Source organism: Arvicola amphibius, chromosome 1 (assembly GCF_903992535.2).
Source record: "Arvicola amphibius chromosome 1, mArvAmp1.2, whole genome shotgun sequence".
NCBI classification, from domain to species: domain Eukaryota; kingdom Metazoa; phylum Chordata; class Mammalia; order Rodentia; family Cricetidae; genus Arvicola; species Arvicola amphibius.
Window position 1 is genome coordinate 104,616,293 of NC_052047.1, and position 22,867 is coordinate 104,639,159.

General features: G+C 43.7%; 3 pseudogenes; all 3 read left to right on the forward strand.

Moving 5' to 3' along the window:
* The first annotated feature begins 5,679 nt into the window (after positions 1-5,679).
* Positions 5,680-6,564, forward strand: LOC119807010 (annotated as a pseudogene).
* Positions 6,565-8,348: 1,784 nt separating this feature from the next.
* On the forward strand, positions 8,349-16,416 carry LOC119816988 (annotated as a pseudogene).
* Positions 16,417-16,627: 211 nt separating this feature from the next.
* Positions 16,628-17,540, forward strand: LOC119807773 (annotated as a pseudogene).
* The last annotated feature ends 5,327 nt before the right edge of the window (positions 17,541-22,867 follow it).

The following is a 22,867-nucleotide window of genomic DNA, read 5'->3' on the forward strand; positions in this document are numbered from 1 at the left end:
CATTATTTTCAGCCTCTTAGTCACATCTTGACTAACCCATATCTAATAATATATGTAACACCATGAGCGGTGTCTTACCGGGAAGTTTCTAGCGTACGTCCATCTAGGGCTGGAGCTTCATCTCTAGGGCTGGAGCTTCATCGCATCTGGTTGCAGAGGCAGGGCAATTGTCTGAGCCATCTACCTAACTTCCTTCTTCCTGTTCTGTCTACTCCACCCACCTATTTTCTAACCTATTAGGCCAAGCAGTTTTCTTTATTAATTAACCAATGAAATCAACAGATTGATAGAGAGACCCACCTCCATCACTTGTCGTGAGGATAAAACTTTGCGGGCTGCAGAGATAGCTCAGCAGGTCAGAGCACTTGTTGGGCAAGCATGAAGGCCTTTGTTTGGATCCCATCACCCACGTAAAAAAGCTGAGAGTATCCATGAGTTCCTGTAGTACCAGCACTGTTGAGGAAAGAGGCAGGACAATTACCTGGGTTTGTTGGCTACCAACTTTTCTCCAGGGTCAGTGGGAGACCCCATCTCAAAGAACAAGGCAGGAAGTCATAGAGCAGGGTACTTGACAGCCTCCTCTGGCCTTTGTTCTCATATTAGCATGCATATACATGTTACACACACACACACACACAGAGAGAGACAGAGACAGAGACAGAGAGAGAGAGTGACAGAGAGAGAGAATGAGAGAGAAAGAGAGAGAGAGAGAGAAAGAGAGAGAGAGAACTACTGATAACCAATAAATACTACCAGCATTTTATTTATGTGGAAAATTGTGTTTAACTTCTCTGTAGAGCAGGCTGGCTTTAAACTCAGACCAGGCTGGCTTTGAAATCAGACCAGGCTGACTTTAAACTCAGGGATCTGCTTCCCAAATGCTGGGGTTAGAGATATGTGCCAGCAGGCCGGCAAAACCTAGTCTTTTACAATGAGGGAAAGCTGGCAGGGTGACTACCCAGGCTGAGAACCAGGCCTATAAGGTAGCCCACCCTGACACCCACCTTATCTATGAACTGCTGGAATGTGTGAAGGGGCTGGACCTGCAGATCCAAGGCTATGGGATCTCCATGACACAAGGCAACGATAGTATACCCAAAGGAAAGAGGAGCCCCAGTGAGGGCCCAGTATCGAGGTAATAGCAGAAGCCAGAGGTACAAGCCAGACCAATGACTCGCTGTGATGCACACTTACAAGTAAAGATGTATGGACTGAACGGTTCACTGTATGACTCACTGGGCCATACTACAGCTTCCATTCTCGGATTTGTTTATTTTATCTTTTTGTTGTTTGTTTGTTTTTGTTATATTTTAAATTTTGTTTTGCGGGGAGGTTGCAAGGGCAGAGGGTGGAGCGAGGAGACGGGGAGATGACTGGGATCGGAATGTACGATGTGAAATCCACAAGGAATCAATAAAAACCTAAAAACAGTCTGCTTCCTCCCTTGTTCTCTCTTTGCTACCCGAACTCTGACATCATGGGTCACAAGCACGCTCTTGGGAAGAGCCTGTCCTAGTCGGGCTCTGCTCTACACTGTAGCGTCCCCATGTAGCTGAAGCTGACTTCTGACAACGTGAAAGAACAGAGTCACAAACTGGCCCTGGATCCCTCCGAACAGACGTGGTCCTAAAGAGCTCACATGGTTTGGCACGGGTCTGTCTTTGACTGGTAATAAAATCTTGAGAATCCATAAGTACAAAAGCCTTGCCCCTGATCTCCCTGAGAATCTTTACCATTTGATTAAGAAAGCACTGTCTGAAAGCATCTTGAGAGGAACAGAAAAGGATGCTAAATTCTGATGACTTTTATAGAGAGGAGAAATCACCAGCTGGCTCCTTACTGTAAGACCCAGCATGTCCTCCCACCAAATTGGAAGCCCACAGTCTCTGAGCTAGTGGCATAGTTCTCTGTGTACACAACAATAAAATTATTTTGAATAAATTTAAAAATTAAAAACAAAACAATCCCATCCTCAACCCAGTCTTTTAGATGAAGCTTTCGTCCAGGAGTTTGGGTTGGTCTAAATGTGGTCCTGACAGAACAGGTGCTGGGTGTGTTCTGGTGGAGGAGGTCCTTCTGTTTGTGTGTTGCTTTCATTGGTTAATGAATAAAGAAACTGCTTGACCTGATAGGGCAGAATTTAGGTAGGCAGAGAAAACAGAACTAAATTCTGGGAGGAAGAGAGCAGAGTCAGAGAGCTGCCATGGAGACACCAGGTCAGACATGCTGAATCTTTCCCGGTAAGCCATGAGCTTGTATTGAACACAGATTATTAGAAATGGGTTAAATCAAGATGTGAGAGTTAGCTAATAAGAGGCTAGAGATAATGGGCCAGGCAGTGATTTAAATTAATACAATTTCTGTGTGATTATTTCAGGTGTAAGCTAGCCGGGTGGCTGGGTCACACAAGCTGCCCTCTCTCCTTGCAACAGATTGGCGCCCAACATGGGGCACCAAGTAAAGGCGGAAATGATTGGATGCTTAACAAAAAAGGAATCTCACACTAGCTCAGAACTAAAAAACAGATAGGTGTTTATTAAGGGGTAGACTTACAAGGTTAAGATGTTCTGCTTGAATGATGGACAAAGAACAGATCCAAAGCAAACCAAACAGCCAAAACAGGGCCTAGAGGCAAGCAGAGAGAGGAAAGAAGGGCCAGATGCATTTCTGCATCCAGGTAAATAGTCCATGAGGCCACGCCCCAGTAGGCAAAAAGGTATTAGTTGTAACCTTCCTGCAGCACTGTTCCATCTCCTGACCCTGTAAGAGGCAGCAAACAGTGTGGCTGACTCTGGTGGGAAGAAAGAACTTTGAGGTGGAGGGAGGCCAAGCTGAGATGAAAGTCCAAAGCTGGAGTGTGCTGAGCTCATGGGACAGCATGGTGGAGAGTCACGAGGAAGCCCCGTCCTGCCACTCACTGGTGTGACTCTGGTAAGTCAAGGATTTATTCAATCCTTAGCTCTGAAGTGGAACTTATTATAATGGCTCTTCAGGACACTGAAATCTATAAAGCCAGGCTGGCCTTGAACTCAAAGAGAACTACCTGCCTCTGCCTCCCAAGTTCTGGGATTAAAGGTGTGCCCTCCTCGACTTTTAAAATTTTATTTAATTAGCTAATTAATTAATTAATTTTTGAGACAGGGTTTCTTTGTGAAGTCCTGACTGTTCTGGAACTTGCTGTATAGACCAGACTGGTCTGCAACTCACGAAGATCCTCCTGCCTCTGCCACCTGAGTGCTGGGACTAAAGGCATTCAACACCATGGCTTTGTGTTTAACATTGTTTAATTAGCTAAGCTGTGAAGGTAGACAGAGGAGGCTTTTGCAGGATACCATCTTGAGAGAAGTCAGAGAGAATAGAAGAGAACAGAGAGGTAGGTGTTGACTTTGGAGACTCCACAATTTAAGAAAAAGACTGGTTGAGCAGCCCAGCTTCATCCCAGGAGGGTGTGGTATAAGGCTTTCCCTCAAGTGTTCTCAGAAAAGGATAACAGTGGACACACAAGCTGAATCTGCACAGACCTCCTGTGTGTTCCTGAAGTCTCCAGATGGCCCAGTGATTATACAGATGTTTTTGGGTGGCCTGGCTCTATAATCAAGGTAAGGACTCTAAGAGGCAATGGGATATGTGTTGATAAATTTAAACCTGAAAGCTATGAATTGGCCTCCTGACAGCAGGTATAGAAGGTGAGGCCATGGGAGGGAAGTGGAGAGCACAGGGGCCAAAGAGAACATTTGGAAAAGTGAGGAGAAGCAGCTGGGGATACGGCAGAGGCTCTAATAAGGAGAGAAGATGTAAAATGTTCTGACACAGGACTGTGGGCACCTTGCATGTGAAAAGACCTCTGAGGGGCACAGGCCACGGTCACTTTTCCTGGGATTGACATTGGCAGCCAGGGCAACTTGGCAGGTGGAGAAGACAAGTGGGAACTGGTTTTCCCCTCAAGAAGAGAGCCACGGCTGACAGGTAGGAGTAGTAACTGAAGGAGCAATGTTAAAGAGGAGAAGATAAATAGCAGCTACTGCGCTATCAATGTATCCCCTCGTGTCCTCAGATTTCTTCATCATTATGACTGCAGGATGAGTTCCATTCCTTCCAGACGGTGCCCTCAGAGAGCAGCCTGCCTAGAGCCTTCGCAGAAGCTCTTGGCTTGTCTGTCCTCCCTTCTCTCTAGCTATAAGCCTGTGTCTAGATATAAAGCCTGACGCCCTCCAAACAAAACCAAACCACTGGTTATTGCTTAAAACATGTTTGCTGAAGGAGTAGGCTAGTGAATGAAGAACTGTATTTTGGGAAACAATGAAATTCCCTGTTTGTTTCCAAGTAACAAGAACTGTAATCCACCCCATGCCCCAAATAACGATTGTCTTTTTAATTTTGTTCATTGGTGGCTTGGTTCACTAGGGTGAGCACGGAGAACCTCATTTCAGACACATGAGCCAGGTCATCATTTCTTCTTAAATTAACCTGTCCACAAAAGCTAGAGGCAATTAAGAAGTGCAGAGAATGGGGGAAATAGTCCCCCCAGGGAAGAACACACTAAATGCTATTCAAAACCAGATGATCAGTCCTGAAAACCTGTAAACAAGTAACATTATACAAACTGAGTAGGTTACATTTAGGAATATATATGTATGTATGTATATATAGGAATATATATGCATGTAATAGCAATTATTGAAAAAAGAAGCCATGAATTTGAAACAGAACAAGAAAGGATATATGGAAAAGCCTGGAGGAGAAAAGGGAATAGAGAAATGCTTAATTATATCACAATCTCTGAAAATAAAATAAAGAAAAAAGTCTAAAGAAAAAAGAGTCCTGGTGTATCTTCATAAGTAAACACAGTGAAGTCAGAGAACTTTGTAATCTCATTTGTGTTGGTTGCTTTTTCTTGCTTTTTCGTTGTTTGGTGAGTGGTTCTCATGCAATGCTTTCTAATTACAAAGCAGGGAAGCAGGGAACACCTTGGATGGCAGCTCCCTGCATGATGAACAAAGGAAATATGCAGCCCTGGGTCAAGTGATGGTTAATAAGTGTGATTCTTTCCTCTGGGCTTGTCTCACACTCAGACCCGTTGTATTCCTGGAACATCACTGGCCTTTTAGGGTCAGGTTTTAGTAAACATACATGGGGGGGGGTCATCAATCATTTTAATTCTTGCTTTGAGAACTGTCAAGGTTAAGGATTGAGGAAGCAGGTGTGCTCAAGACCCTTTACAGAAGGAAAAACATTTGCCATATAGCCATCTCCTTGGTTCTCTTCTGTCCTCCCTCCATCCTGGCTACTTTGGATGGAAAACATGTCAGAACCACACTGTGCATTGCTGTGCACTAACTTACACTGCTTCTTCTCTCTTCTGTTACTCAGGTTATGGTTTCACCTCTGACATTCAAGGCAAGCCCTCCAGGCATAAGTGACTCACCCTGTGTGTGTTTGATTCTTTGTGACTGAGATTTAGAGATTAATATCTCTTTTTTTTATAATTCTATGTGGATGTCACTCATTAGAGCATAGATCATCTTTGTCTTGGTGTGCTTCTTATTTTTATATTCAAAAAGATGGAAGGTTTAGAACACAAGGAAAACTCCTAGTGATTGTCACCAAAAACTAAAGGAAGTACATGTTTTCTCCCAGGTCTGTGAACTGGAAGATTTGGGTCTGCAGGGCTTTCTGGGCATGACTATCTTGAACCACACTGCTGTAAGTCACCCAGTCTTCTGCCTGCTGGGAATCCCTGGCCTAAAGGACCACTTCTTCCTTTCCCACATCATAGCCCTGCATGGGAACAGCCTGACCATCTTCATTATCCTCACAGGCCTGGTCTCCATGGACCCATGGACCTCTTCCTCTGCAAGCTGGCGGGAGCAGACATTGTCCTCTCCACCCGCATGGTTCCCAGGCCTTGGCCATTTTCTGGTCCCATGCTGGGGAGACTTCTCTGGATCCCTGCTCCACCAACTGTTCCACCTTCATCTCTGAGTCAGGGATCTTGCTGGTGATGGCATTTGGCCGTTACATCTCCATTTGCTATCCCCTGAGGTACACCACTCTTCTCCCAAACTGTCTGATTGGGAAAATTGGAGGGATCGTTTTTTTTCTGAGAAGTTATCCCCATAATATTTCTTCTGAAAAGATTGACTTTCTGCAAAAGGAGTATCATCCCTCATACTTTTTTGTGAACACATAGGTTTGGCTAAATATGCTTGTAATAACATCCGAGTAAACATTTGGTATGGGTTTTCTGTTCTCATGTCAACAGTGGTCTTAGATGTTGTGTTAATTTTTATCCTCCATGCCATCTTCTGCATGCCTTCCCAGGATGCTCACCATAAAGCGCTCAACACTCCAGGCTTTCCATGCTTGCATAATTATCCTCTTTTATGGGTCTGGGATCTTCATGACTTTCAGAGGTTTGGGTGCCACACTCCACCTCATATCCACATCCTGCTGGCTAATGTCTGCATTCTGGCCCCACCTATGTTGAACCCCATCATTTATGGAATCAAGACCAAGCAAATCCAGGAGCAGGTAATTCATGTCTTGTTTACAAAACATAAGTGAATTTGGGTCAAAAGCTCAGAACTCAGGTTTTGGAATCCACAGTTATCTATGGAGTGGTGTTTGGAACTGGTGGATGGGACAGGTCACCTGACAGATATCTCGGTCAATTTTGCATCTTCAGCAACTTTACTAGGGAGGTTGTAGAACTTAATCTCTGGTTTCGTACCCATGAGAGCAGTGTCGTGTTCTCACGTACTCTACTTAACAAAGAAACTCCTGTGCAGACTCTGGGGTAGATGGGGTTGTTTCCAGACATGTTCCCGTGATACTAGCGTGAGTTTTGGAACAAAGTGAATGAGAACACTCTGTTGCCTTGGGATTCGCTTCATGGAGTTTCTCAATCTCTGAGACATTTTTTTTTTTTTTTTTGGTTTTTCGAGACAGAGTTTCTCTGTGGCTTTGGAGCCTGTCCTGGAACTAACTCTTGTAGACCAGGCTGGCCTCGAACTCACAGAGATCCGTCTGCCTCTGCCTCCCGAGTGCTGGGATTAAAGGCGTGCGCCACCACTGCCCGGCTCCTCTGAAACATTTATGATATCTCTGGGCTATCACATAGAACATTTCATTCCTTCATGCTCTTTATTTTAGTTAAGTGACATCCTGGATCAGTGACTTTGCGCTCTGCTATTATTTCTTTTTAATTTTTATTGCTTTTATTGAGCGATACCTTTTTATCCCCTCCCCTCCCCTCCCCTCCTCTCCTCTCCCTTTTTACCCTCTCCCATGACCCCCAAGCTCCCAATTTGCTCAGGAGATCTTGTCTTTTTCACTTTCCTATGTAGATCTATGTATGTCTCTCTTAGGGGTCCTTTTTGTTGTCTAATTTCTCTGGGGTTGTAGCCTGTAGACTGGTTTTTCTTTGCTTTATGTCTTAAAGCCACTCATGAAGGAATACATATTATATTTGTCTTTCTGTGCCTGAGTTACTTCACTCAATGTTTTTTTTTCTAGATCTATCCATTTGCCTGCAAATTTCAGGATGTCATTACTTTTTTCTGCTGTGTAGTACTTAATTGTGTAAATGTACCACATTTTCCTTATCTATTCTTCTGTCGAGGGGCATCTAGAAAGCAAGTAAGGGTGCCTGCTGAAAGTAGTCACGTGCTAGTGATGTCAAGGAGCAAATGCTTTTTCACTTTCAAGCCCAGACTCCGTGTTTATGTTTTCAAACACACTAGCAGAGGGAAATGTGCTGCTCCTGCTGAGGACCTGAGTTCAGTTCTAGTATGCATCTCATACAGCTCACAACCTCACATAAATCCAGCTCCCAGGCAAATGCACACAAAGGCACAAAAGTGCCCTTATTTACACACAGACATGCATATAATTTAAAAATTAATAAAAATGGAATCCAGTGGTGATTAACTCATTTAACACGATAGAAAGTTAAAGAAATAGAAATCATGAGAGTAAAAAGAAAATACATAGTGTGAGAGTCGATGTAAGCAGAAACAGAACAATATGCATATGTATTTATGTGTGAGTATTCCAAAGGAATGTTTAAGATTTTCAGGTCAACAGTCAACTAATACTGCTTCTTTATGCATCCTACCAATAGGACAACCATCATAAGCTCTGAGGCAGAAACATTAACTGTAAAAAGATGAGAAATCCTATACCATGGAAACACTAATCAATTGAAAGACAATGTTGCCAATTGTCCCTGAACTGCAACATTTCATCCTAGAGGGAGGCTATAAGACTTTGGGAGTGAACAGAATGTGAAATCTCAGGAAAGTACTCAAAACCAACACCATTCACAGGGTAAGGCCACGTAAGTAGTAATGACTGCTGGGAAAGAGAGGCTCTGTGGGGTAATGCTCTTGTACACTGTAAAGATTAAACCCATTTGGTTTAATAAAATGCTGATTGGTCAGTAGCCAGGAAGGAAGTATAGGTGGGGTGACCAGACTAGGAGAATTTTGGGAAGAGAAAGTGTCAATCACTAGTTAGATGCAGAGGAAGTGCTGCCTCACTGAGAAAACCAAGCCACATGGATAAGCGTAGATAAGAATTATGAGTTAATTTAGGTTGTAAGAGCTAGCTAGTAATAAGCCTGAGATAAGAGGACAACCAATTTATAATTAATATAAGCCTCTGAGTATTTATTTGGGACTTAATGGCTGTAGGACTAGGTGGGACAGAAACTTCTGTGTACAAGAGACTCTTAATTGTGTCAAACTGTCTGCCAGTTAGGTAGGAAGTTCCAAGGATGTGGTTTTTATGAGTCATAGCCCATACTGGGTTGGGTTTTTGTGTCCTTCATGCTCCTGGTAGTGACCCCATTCAACTCCTAACCTCGTTAAACTTCTTCATTTGCCAAGTTGGACTTGGGTGGAATCATATCTTGAGCCTGTTATCACTGACTACTTCTGATGAGAAAGATGTTTGTTCTCAACATCCCAGGAGAAGTCACAGAACAACTTCAGAAGAAAGGCCATGACTTGACTCATAATAATTATACTCTATAGTCTCCAGAGAAACATCAATACTTCAAAATCTTTTCACTAAATAGCACAGACTCAAAATTTCATTCAGCACTTTTACATGCTAGATTCCAGAAGTGCACAATGAAAAATGAAGTTCAAAATCAATTAAGATCAAACTAAGTGAAAACAGTTAAAATAAGACTTTGCTGTTTTGTTATCCAAAAGCACTGGATACCCCTTGACTCCTGGAAGCCTTCCTAGCATCTCTTCCTATTTACACATAATTATTCGACTTTATCTTCTGTTTCTGTTCAGGACGGTGATGCACAGAGATGGATTCGGGCCTCTCTAGCATTTGTATACCTCATTGACTCCCCTCAGGGTGCACACAGTTTTACTCTTGGTGAGAGGTTGATTGACTTGTGGTAGCTGATGCTCAACTCACAATAGGACTTGGGCCAAATCAGATCCTTCAGTTTAGCAGAGCAAATTACTTTGCCCTTTGTGGTCCCATAGACTTCTTACTACTGTACACTAATATGTTCAGTGAGCATATTATTTCAATTAGCTTTGCAAAACTTGACCTGGCTGTATTATTTCTGTCTCTTCAAAGATGCAGTTCTATCTTATTCAACTGGTCATCTGATATAGTTCCAGGCACGCCAGCCATGAAGCACAACAGGGAAGTACTATATGACTCTGGTATCATAGACACTATCTTTGGGCACAGCATGAGATTTCAGTTCTCTGTGGAAGGCCGTCCGCATCAGTGGATCCTGCCAACTGCACTGGTCTCGGCTACTCACTTTCCTGCCTGTTGGGCGTCCCTGGCCTAGAGGACCAGCACACGCGAATCCCCCTCCCCTTCTTCATTTCCCACATCACAGCTGTGCTTGGGGACAGCCTGCTCATCTTCAATATCCTCACAGGCCTGGTCTCCATGGTCCCATGGACCTCTTCCTCTGCAAGCTGGCGGGAGCAGACATTGTCCTCTTCACCCACACGGTTCCCAGGCCTTGGCAATTTTCTGGTTCCATGCTGGGGAAACTTCTCTGGATGATCCCTGCATCACCACTGGGTCCACTTTCATCTCAATTTTGCCCACAATATTGCTTTTGAAAAGACTAACGTTTTGCAGAACCAGCAGTCTTTCCACACACAGCTCGTGAACACACTGGCTTGTCCGAGTTTGCTTGTAACAACATTCAAGTAAACATCTGGCTTGGATTCTTTGTTTTAATGTCCACAATCACTTTAGATGTTGTGCTAATATTTATTTCTTACATACCAATTCTCCATGCTATCTTCTACCTCCCATCCCAAGATGCTTGCTACAAAGGTCTTGATCCTTGTGGGTCCCATGTCTGTGTCATCATATTCTTTCATGGCCTGTGACCTTTTCAACCCCCAGACTGTAACTGATACCATGTCCTGCTTGCCAGCGCTTGCATTCTGGCTCCACCAGTGTTGACTCCCATCATCTATGGGGTCAAGACCAAACACATCCGAGACCAAGTGACTCATGATCTGTTGTATTTTCAACCTTCTAGTCACGTATGAGGTGAACTCTGCGGCCCTGGTGGCTGAGCCACGTTGAGCCAAACTATTTATCTCGATGACTCTCTTTGTGGATAAACTTTACTAGGGGAATTGTGATATGCTTCTCAAGGCCTCAGATCAGGAGCGGGATGGGAACACGTGGAGTTTAAGATGCATAGCTTTGTTACTGTATACTCGCTGTGCCCAGTGCTGGGCTCCACTCTCGTTCCAGTATTCACGTCCTGCCAGTGTGCCCACCCCATTTCCTCGTTTCCCCTTTGCTGCCCTTCCTCTTTCCACATTCTTCTATCCTTACTTCGTCTTTCACATCATATACATGTGTATTTATGTATGTCACATATGTGTGATTTCATGCATCTAAAACCTCGGGTTCACAAATGAGAGAAAAGGAGATTTTTGTCTTTCTGACTCTGACTTACTTTGCCTAACACGATGATCTCCAGTATTGTATCCAAGTCTCTGCAAATTATGTGATTTCATCCCTTTTATAGCTGAATGGAAACTGTGTGTGTGTGTGTATATATATACACAATATTTAAAATTATTTTAATTGATTATTTGTTGAATTTCGCATCGTGTATCCTGTTCACAGACCTCCAGTCTTCCCTCGTCTGCTTTCTCTCCCTTATGACCCTTCCCACCCCAAGGCGGAAAAAGTCCATATTTGTGTTGTCCATATGTTTTCTGGAACATGTCACATTCCTAGTGGCCAGTCTCCTAAGGGAAAGACGAGTTCTTTCTTCCGCCTGCATCCATTCCAGAAGTCACCAACTGAGCAGAGCCTTGCAGTGGCCTGAGCCCATGCCACTGCCCTGTTCCTGTCACCAGTTCTGTGGGGGGTGGTGAAATTGAGGGGCCAGCGTGCCTGTGTACGCTCCAGGCAGAGGCCTAGACCACAGCGTTGGCCCGGGGTTTCCGTGGTAACATGGGCAGTAGACACCTGTATCAGGACACTGGCCCCACTCTGGCTCTCGCAGTTACAGGGGCTATGAGCCTCCTAAGACAAGGCCTCAGTGTGTACACATGTCAGTCACATCAGCGTGGCACCCCCGAGGGAGCAAAGCTGGAGGACATCACCAAAGCATCAGGCAATCACACCGACTGCTTATGTCTACACCGGTCTCAGGTTTCTTCGTGGCATGTGCAGCAGCATGGGTCACCAATACTAATTTGGTCTCTGGTGACATCCAGGGCCACAATGGTCCTTCTAGGAGATCCAATTCAGACAGTGAACTGTTGCTCATCTCAGGTCTCCGTGGTTGCCTAGAGCCAGGCACTCTTGTGGCCAGGCTAAGGTAGGTTCGGGGCTGAGTCTGAGTCTGCTTAAGCTCCAGGTTGTTGCGCGTCATCTGGCCGACCGTATAGGATAATGACAGCAAGTAGATTCTAGCCCTCTCTCATCACCTGTGCTTCTGTCTCGTCTCCAGTTCTGCCTGTCTCCGAGCGCACAGCGCTCCGTTTCTCTACCGTTCCCACCTCTCCTCACATGTTTGCTTTCTTAACGATGCCCACCACCCCTGCCACCGCTGTCTTGGGTCCACGAGGCCGTGGGTTGGGGGGGGCGGCACACTGTATTTTCTTTATTCCTCTTCTATTGATGGACACTTAGGCGGATTCCATTAACTAGGTGTTTTAGAGGCTCTGTCTTCTTACCTGACCTCTAATCTTCTCTTCTCTTCTCGTCTCTTCTCTTCTCTTCTCTTCTCTTCTCTATCTCTTCTCTTCTCTTCTACTTCTCTGCTCTTCTCTTCTCTTCTCTTATTCTCTCTTCTCTTCTCTTCTCCTTTCCTTTCTTTGTCTTTCTTTCTTTTTTTTTTGTTTTTTTTTTTTTCGAGACAGGGCTTCTCTGTAGCCTTGGAACCTGTCCTGGAACTAGCTCTTGTAAACTAGGCTGGCCTCAAAATCACAGAGATTTACCTGCCTCTGCCTCCCGAACGCTGGGATTAAAGGCGTGCGCCACCACCGCCAGGCTGACCTCCAATATTCTTAACCCTTCTTTATTACTTTTGTGTTTCTTTGAATTATGCTTGAGTTATATTTCCTAACCTGTATTTACTTTTTGCTAATGATCTTCACCTCTGTCTAATACACCGAATCAACCAAAACATTGAGTTTTATTTTTTATTCAATGATTAAATTAAAAAATTGGTAAAATTGGGCTGGAGAGATGGCTCAGTGGTTAAGAGCATTGCCTGCTCTTCCAAAGGTCCTGAGTTCAATTCCCAGCAACCACATGGTGACTCACAACCATCTGTAATGAGGTCTGGTGCCCTCTTCTGGGTAACTGTATACATAATAAATAAATATATATCAAAATGGTAAAATTTAAGTTATCTTTACAAAAATGTGCAGAAAGTAAGAAATTGGCATTTACTTCTCTTCCCTCCTTCCAGATTGTCTTATTACTAACATCTTGCATTGACGTGATCCATATGTTTGGACTGATAGTGAATACTGGTATATAATAAAATTCATAGTTTCCATTGTCAGGCTTTGCTGATGCATGGCAAACACTGTGAAACCGAAAAGCCACAGTTCCACAGAAGCAGGGAGTAGAACGGTGGCCGTGCAGCAGAGGGCGGGGACATTGGGGAGGCAGTCAAAGAGCTCCACACTTGAGCTACGGGAGATGGATGCACTCTGGAGATCCAGTGTTCAGGGATGTATTGATAGTACACTTGAAATTTGCTACGACTGTAAGTCTTACCTCAAAGCCAAACCCAAAGGAAGTGTGTGAGGTAATGAGTATTTTGATCAGCTTTGTTATGGTGGTTACCTCAGTGCACACACATATCAAAACACACTTTGCACACCTCAAATGCACACATGTTCTTAATTTGTCAGTGACACTGCAGTAAGCTTTGGGCAGAAAGAACAGAGAGAAGAATTTGCTGTCTCCTTGGACACGGGTTGCCAAGAGCTCGCATGTGTTTGCGAAGGAATATAGCAGGTCTGCCTCCAGCACTGAGGAGGGAAAGATGGCACAGTCCCACGTGAGCCGCAGGTTCTGCAAGGAGACAAGCTTGGGAAGCATTTTGCAGTAAAAAATGCACCTTACATGATTTCCTATCTTAAAAGTATCAGTATGTCTCACCCAGCTTAATAAAATTGCACCAAAATAGCCATCGACAAAAGACTTTTCTTTTCAGATTTCCTCTATTGGCTTCATTTCTCTGTGACATAAACCATGGAGGCATTTGTCTTCTCCACTCCTGTGTCTGGGAGTGCCTGGCATGGAGTAGATTTCCAGTGGGATTTTTTTATTTATTTACTTCAAACAGATTCCTAATAAGTATTAAAATGTGAGTTTTCTATGAGTAATAAGATAAAGTACAGGGAAGTGAGAACATTTCTGTCACCGTCTCCATCTTTGGAGGAACTCATATTTACTCAAGTAGTTCAGCGTGTGCGTAGGGATTAGATGCTGGGCTGCCGATGGCTCAGTGATACCAAATCTGTGCAAGGAGAGATTATAAATTATCCTCTGACCTGCACACACGCTCCATGACATGCGTGTGTACAGTTACACACACACAAATCATATACCTCACACATACACACACACCAAAACCCAAAGGAACTGTGTGTCACACAAACAAAAAATTAAAAACTATGTAAATATATTCATCAGCGAATACTCCTAACAGAACAAACTAGAAGCTATGCCAACGTGCAGCAAGTGGGAGAATAAAAAACAAAGAGGCTGACAGGGAGGAAAGGGACGGAGAAGTGATGTAATTTTATTATAATCTCAAAAGTAAAAATCAGAGAAAAGGTGTCTTGGCACACGAGCAGTGAAGAATACTCACTCACCCACTACATTTTTCGAGAAACATTTATAACTCATGTGGTATTGCGCTAAACTGGAGACAAGTGCAGCTGTAACCGTGTGGTGGAGCTGTGCTGTGTGTTTTGGGGTAAGTTTTACCTCTCCTGCCACGAAACAAAAGTGAGATGGAGTAGATAGTCATTTTCTTCCCTGTGGTGACCATTTGCCCTAGTCATCCTTAAAATATACAACAAAATCTAATTAAAACCAAGCCCGATTCTCTGAAGCAGGAAAAAACAAAGAAGCTATGTAGTTATGCACTTATTGCCACAGTACAGTTGGGACATACTGGGGTGTACAGTATACAGTGTGAGTTACAACAAGCAGACAAAGAAGATGGGAGGGTTATCAAGGGAAACATTTTATCAGTAGATGCTGGCATAGCTGGACAGACACAGCAATGTAAATACAGTTTAAGTAGACTTGACATTTTGTTATGATATTGTCAACATAGCACTAAGTCAGTGTTGGTGAGTGGATGAAATAGATAAACAAACAAACAACAAGCAAATGTATGAAAAGGTAGACAGACTTCCAGAGTTTAAAGTTATTCTTAAGTTAGGGTTTAAGAGGATCATGTGGAATGAAATTTGGGGCTTCTAGCCAAATCCCTGTCCTCTGACTTTATGTCTTTCCCACCAAATTATCTCATCCAACCTTACGGAATCCCACAGGAATTTTTTTTACTGTGGGCCTCCAGTGTGCGTGCCATGAAAGAGTGATATTCCTGGTGCAGAAAAGATGCTAGGGGAGAAGAGAGTCACATTGGTTAGCTCAGAATGCTGAATGAGAATGGGCTGACGTGACTCATGTGAGTCACCACACAGGTGATTTATGATGCGTGAGAGCCTGAGCTTGCGCAGTTAATGCTGACCTGGCACTTCCTCCATGTCTGGGGAGCATATTTGTGCTTCTGTAGTGTCATAGTGAAGGGCTATCGGTGCAGATTGTGAAAATATGTGTCAGTGAGTGGGCACATAGGACGGTGACTCTAAAAACGAATGTGGTGAAAACGTGTGTGTGGTGTGTGTGTGCGCATGTGTGTGTGGTGTGTGTGTGCATGTGTGTGTGGTGTATGTGTGTGTGGTGTGTGTGTGTGCATGTGTATGTGAGCATGTGTGTGTGGTGTGTGTGTGCTCATGTGTGTGTGGTGTGTGTGCGTGTGTGTGTGGTGTGTGTGCATGTGTATGTGAGCATGTGTGTGTGTGTGCGTGTGTGCATGTGTGTGTGTGTCTGCATGCAGCTGGCAGAGGTGGGACTGAGCACAGATGGCTCAAATGATCATGTTATTTTGGCCTATACCACACAGTCAGATGTACTTCTGAAGTTGTAGCATAACTAGAGTTGGTGGGGAATGGGATGGAAGCCCTCAAAATATGGTTTGGGTAGTCAACATAAGGGAATGAAGGCTTGAAATATTTTTATTGTATGGTATTTATTTATTTGGTGTGCATATGTGTGTAGTTATGCACATGCCACGGCATGCATGTAGAGGCCAAAGGATGACTTGGGCATCAGTTCTCATCTTCCCCTGTGCGGATTCTAGTGATTACAGTCATGTGGTCAGGTTTGGGCCAGCTTTAAAGGTCTTTAAATTTAAAGGAAATTTGATGCTATCTAAACTTCTATTCAAATAATAATGTGGCTACTAACAGAGTGTTTGAACAAATTGTTTGTGAAGCTGTCAGTTTCTTGTACAAAACTGTGGTAGTTTCAATTTCATAGCTTTGGTGTGAGGTTTAGAGAAGAAATATATTTAATATTCAGGTATTTAATGATCACTGTTATAGAATTAAGAAGCGTAGAGTGACAGAGATTGGAAATTACAGGCAGAAAAATGAAAGGTGCCACGAGCCTTGGTCATTGTGGCTCAGTTCTAGGGAACGTCATGCAGTGCAGTGTTTGCGCTGCAGGGAGGTGGTAATGGGTGCATGTGAGCGGGCAGGAGAGGGACATCGTTGGAGTGCTGGGTTAATGTGGAGAGGCAGAGAGGGTTGGGGTTCAACCCTCAGATGGGACCAGCCTTTCAGATGAGGGAGAGGGAAAAGATGACAGTGTATACAACTCAACTTGTAGGTGATGAGCCAGGGGCTCCCCCAGCAGTTTCCTCCTTGAACTAGGAGTCTGAATGTCATAATTGTCTGATACATTTGTTGTTCTATCCTCCTCAACCCATTCAGGTTTTTGGGAAGAGAGAAGTGACTGTCATATCCTATACTCAGTGTACAGATAACGTGGCCTGGGCATGGTGACTTTTAATTACATGGGATCCAGTCATTCACTCTATTCTGCTGGGCATCCCTGGCCTGGATCTCTCTCCCCTTCTTTATCTCCTACCTGGTTGCTCTCTTTGGAAACAAGTGTCCTCATTCTTGTCATCATCACTGAACACAGCCTCCATGTACCTCTTCCTCTGCGCTGGCTGTGGCTGACCCCATCCTGTCTACTGCCGCAGTGCCCAAGGCTCTGGCCGTATTCTGGTTTCACGCTGGAGCAATTTCCCTTGACGGCTGTGCTGCTCAGATCTTCTTCATCCATTGCCGCCTTCATTGTCGAATCAGGGATTCTGTTGTCCATGGCATTTGACCACTATGTGGCCATCTGTGGCCCACTGCCCTACGACACAGTGCTCAGTCACATGGTGGCTGCTAGGATCGGCCTGGCTGTGGTCCTGAGAAGTTTCTGTGGGATACTCCCCAATGTGTTCCTGGTGAAACGGCCGCCTTTCTGCCACAGCAATGTGCTGCTGCACACCTACTGCGAGCATATGGCTGTTGCTACGTTTGCCTGTGCTGATGTTAAATGTCGATGTTGGTATGGCTTGTGTGTTCTCCTGTGTACTCTAGGGCTTGTGCCCTGCTGATCTTAGTCTCCCACAACCTCATTCTCTATGGTGTCTTCTGTCTTCACCTCCAGTGGAGCCCGGCAAAAAGCTCTGGGAACATGTGGATCTCACTTTGGTGTCATTTCCATGTTTTACCTGCCTGCATTTTTTACCATAATTACCCAGAGGTTTGAGCACCATGTTCCTCTTCATATCCACATTCTACTGGCCAATGTCTGCATGTTGGCCCCCTCCCATGCTGAATCCCATCATCTATGGGATCAAAACCAGGCAGATTCGTGAGCGTGTACTTAGTACTTTGGCTTCACAGTAGAAACTATGCTGAGTTGGATTAATTATCAGGTGGCATATTTACCATACATAGCTTTACCTACTTTACATAGAATGAAGAATGAATCCAGACTTCCATGGACAGTGTATGAAGAGACTTGTCCTGACTTTCAAAGTCACTTTGCCATGTGATCAAAAAAGGATAGCGTTTAAGAAGCATGTGCTTTTGAGTCAGGACTGAATCCCCGACTTCGCTGTTGATGAAGATGGTGGTGTGTTGATGATGGTGGCGATCTATTGATCCTTGGACAAACTGCTTATTTTCACAGAAAGTCTTCTTAGGATATGTTTGGGACATCTTCAAAAGAGGGATGCCCACACCAAAGTAACTAAAAGAACAAGAAAGTTTACTTATAATGAATTTCACTATGCATCACAATGAAAAAACATCCGCGTTGAATCTAGAGCAATGTAATTGTGTGTATACATTTATTTTCACTAAGACACATTTAAGTTAGAAATTTCATGGAGCCTGTAGTTTGATGCAATAGAAAGCCATGCTTGTGAACATATCATAGTTGGGAGGTTGGTTCTATGAACATCTGGCACAGAAAAAAGCATAAGGCTTATTATTGTTTTGTACAGTGATGGCGTACATTCCTCTACTTATTAATCATTAGCTTTCATATAGTTGTCTCTGTAGATTGACAAGGACTGAATTAAAACATTGTGAACATTACAGCTTAATAAACGTTTAATGTAAAAACACCACATTTCAGTTTGCAGGCTTGCCACAGTCCTTCGTAGGTTCTTGACTGTGCTCTGATGGTATCTTCATTGTTTAGACTGTGGCATGACTGACTTACAACAGGATTTTTGTTACATATACTGCAGAATAAATTGTAAGTGTATTTAAAATTTTCTTTTTTTCTTTAGTTTCTTTAAAGTTTTTATACATTCTTTTTTACCCTCACTTTAAGATTATTTCTTTGAGAATTTGATACAATGTATTTTGATCATATTTACCCCCTCTCCTCACACCTTCCAAATCTTCCCTCTCTGCTGTCTTACTCTGTGTCCTCTCCTCCTCCTTCAAAACTCGCCAGGTACTGTTTATGTTCATATACTCTCGGAGATATGGCTCTCATTAGGAGTGGTCTACGCACCAGGGTCCACTCCCTTGGAGAAACTGACTCTCCTGGCAGATACCAACTACCAAACACTCTTAGGTAGAAGTGGGGCTTTGTGCCCATCTCCCATTATGCTGATTTGTCTGGCTGGCTGAAGCCAGGACAGATATTATGTTTCTTTAATAGTTTTTATGTCTGTCCATTTGAAGACTGAAAAAAGTTGAGGAAAATCAACAGGCTTTATTTGACTTCCAGTGACAATATTAAGCAAAATTGGAGTTAGTACTTCGGAGATCTTTTGTTTCTCAGGTAACTGCTGTGTGACGGACGCAGTGAGTGAGATAACCTGGTAGGCACCGTGTTTGGACTTTGAGGAACCGAGAGCTAATCACTGGCATTGTTCTCTCCCACCAGCAGGAAACCAGGAGATGCAAGCCGTTGTTTCTAGTGTCAGTGCTGAGACAGAACACAAAGAAGAAAGATCAGTTTTATAGCTAATGCTTCACTTTCATGTTTTTCACAAACCAGTCTATAGACACAGACTCGAGTCTGTTCCTCCTTCAGTCTAACCAGGGAGCCATTAGTTGACTTTCCTACTGTATCTTTAGCTCCACGACGATGTCCTCTTGCCTGAAGTCTCATTCTTGGGTCTGTTCTGCTCTCTGAATTTTCCCTTCCTAGGATATCCTTTCTGTCCAGTATTTAGACAGATTATCACTCCTCTTTAGGAACATCCTCTTACCCCCGTGAACTCTTTTTAACTTACTGACATCTTTGTACAATATCTGAATATTTTGTGAAATGCATAGCCGATATACCAAGGGCAATTAGACTCTGTTTCAGATAGGGAGCATAGGAATTTGGCTTGGCTTACTTTAAACATTTTCAGTTGGGCAAAATCATCTAACTCAAAGCCTATTTTATAATAAATGTTGGTTATCTCAGAAAAATCTTGGGATACTTAAAGTAAAAGTCACAATGGTTGTATGTGTGTATTTTTGCACACTGTAAGATAAAAATAATTGTGAGGGAAGCCATCATAACTGACAGAGTATCATATTATTCCTGGGAGTCTTTACCCCAATATTCATTAGAATATGTACATATCTGCATAAAGATATAAATTAATATTCATTGCATGCAACATATATGTGAAATCGAGAATGTCAGGCAAGGCTCCTTCAGTTGGAAGAAATTTTGTAAGATTTCATAGAAATTCTGGCTGATAATGTTCACTCTGATCTTTGAGATAATATAGTAGCCATCTTTATGTTTTATATTTTTCTAAGTATATTTATAAAGAAAATGTTTACCTATTTAATAGCCCAGCTGGAAATTACTTCTGTGTCTTCAATAATGGAATAATAAACTGGCGTATGCCCAAGCAATGAGCTGTGAATAGCAATGAAAAAGAATGGATTGCACTGGTAATAAAAGGAATGAGGTCTGAGGCAGGTGGGAGAGCTGGCCTTGTGGTCCTAGGAGTGGGGAGAGGCAACCCTGTTAGTGCAGGTTTAGGTGAGCCAGCCCCGAAAGTCGTAAGCATGGGAGAGGCTGCCCCCACTTCATCATCTGGTGGATCAACCCCTACAGCTGCCCAGGCCCAGGACCCAAGGTATGAGTTGGTCCGCCCAAACATCCACCCCATCTGTGACCTGCTGGAGAATGTGAAGGAAACCTGGCCTGCAGACCCAAAGCTGCAGGATTCTCACAACACAGGACAAATGCAAGATAACCAGGAGGAGCCCTAGCGAGGGTCCCAGCATTGATAGTGTGGTAGAAACCAGAGACCTCAAACCAGACAATGACTCTTTGCAATGAGCACTTGAAGTAAAAATATATAAAGGGGTTTACAGTATGACTCACTGTGTTACGCTTCAGTTTCCATGATGAATTTAAAATTTTTCCTTTATTTTTAATTTCTCTTTAGTTTTGTTTTATTTGTGTGCAGGGGCAGAGGGATGATGCAAAGGGATGGGGGAAATGAATGGTAACAAGATTATGATGTAGGGCTGGAGAGATGGCTCAAGAGGTTAAGAGAATTCAATTCCTAGCAACCACATGGTGGCTCACAACCATCTGTAATGAGATCTGGTGCCCTCTTCTGGCCTGCAGGCAGACATGCAGGCAGAACACTGTGTACATAATAAATAAGAAAATAAATAAATCTTCAAAAAAGATACATGATATAAAAGACACATAGACTAAAAAAGGGATGAGTCTCTTACCAATATAATATTGAATTATGAACATCATGAAGTAAAATTAAGCTAGACATAGGAGAAAGGAGGGAAAGCTTTTAAATAATTTAACTTGTAGTCAAAGGATTACAATAAATCTATGATGTTTTGTTATAAATATGAAGTTAGCAATTACCTTATGGGTTATGACTTGAGGGGAACCTGTTTGGATTTTCTAAAATGTTGTCAATTCTGTTTCTGGATGTAGAGTCATATTAGAAGGGCATATTCAGTTTGTTACAAAAATAATCTTCAATTGCACATGATGTGCACTTTTCTGAACAAGCATTTATGTCAGCTGAATTGTTTACAAATCCCAAACATACAGAAAACTGGTATGCTACTATTGGGCTCCTCCTTGGAGAAGCCTGAGGATATTCAGGGTATTCAGATAGGGGTATGGGGAAAGACCAATACACCCTATAAACACATAAGTCATGCCTTTTTGATAAGCCTATTATATTATAGTTTCTTCTAGAGAGTCTGCCAAAGCACTTTGTGTTGGGCAGATCAAGTATGACAGTCTTCCATCATCAGTCAAGATGAAATTTAGCTATGCTCAATACCAGTTCCAACAGTTATTTCCGAGAACTAGCTGTCATAGGCACAGGGGCTGCAGAGCTGGGCTCCAATGTCCGGACACACCGTATTCTCAGGCAGCCTTATCAGAGGATTCAGAATTCATTCCCCACAGGGCCCAACTGGCTGCACACATGGCTGCTGCCCCTTGTTCGGTGGGCCCTACAGACTGAAAGGCCTAGGTAGGACTGTGGGATCTTTAACTCCAGGGCTGGGCCCACAGCAGCTACCGGACACTCTCTCCCACCGAAAGAATCCCAAGGCAGAAGCCAAAGTCCAAGAAAGGATGAGAGGAGTGCTGTTGGAGGAGGGGAGGAGTGCTGTCAGAGGAGGAGGGGAGCAGTGCTGTGGGAAGAGGGGAGGAGTGCTGTCGGAGGGGAGGAGTGCTGTCAGAGGGGAGGAGTACTGTCGGAGGAAGGAGGACTGCTGTCAAAGGAGGGCGGGAGGAGTGCTGTCAGAGGAGGAAGGAAGGAGTGCTGTTGGAGGGAAGGAGTGCTGTTGGAGGAGGATGGGAGGCGTGCTGTTGGAGGACAGGGAGGACTGCTGTCGGAGGGGAATGTGAACCAAGCACATTGATACACAGACACCAAAGTGCAATAATGAAACTTACTATATGCTTACAAAAATTTATGAAAAAAAATTAAAATCTGTCAGGTAATGCTTGATATTTTGAAATACAGAAGCATATTTTAAATAATCTCAGGGCATATATTTATTAAAATGTTCTTTGGCAAACTTCTCATACTAGCTCAAAGTTCAATTCAGTGTTTACATCCCGCCACTGATGTCACCAACTGCATGCGGTCTACAAAGCCACCTTTTTGACCAGCACTCACAATGTGAGCCCCATGGTGGGCTTCTTCATTCCCGGAACAGACAAGTCCCCGCTCTGCCACAGGACAAAACTTTACCTCTAAGTTACCGAGAAAGGAGGCGGCTTCTGCAAAGTGCACTTCTAAGACAAAGAGAACCACAAGTGAACTTCTTAGTGGATAATCAGACGAGATCAGGCACATTCAGGGTGGTATGGTCATGGACGGGGGGAGTGGGAGGGCTGAGATGGAGGAAGGGCGGATATGGGAGCAGAGAAGAAGATATCTTCATTAAGGGAACTATTTTAGGTTTGGCAAGAGTCTTGGCTCTAGAGGAGATTCCAGGTGTCCACGGGGATGTCCCCTGCTAGGTCCTTGGGCAGCAGAGGAAAGGGTGCCTGAACTGGCCTTGTCCCATAGTTACACTGATTAATATCTTGAATATCATTATAGAACCTTTGTCCTGAGATGGATGGAGATAGAGACAGAGACCCACATCAGAGCACTGGACTGAGCTCCCAAGGTTCAGTTGAAGAGCAGAAGGAGGGAGAAGATGAGCAAGGAAGTCAGGACCGCGAGGGATTGGTCCACCCACTGAGACAGTGAGCC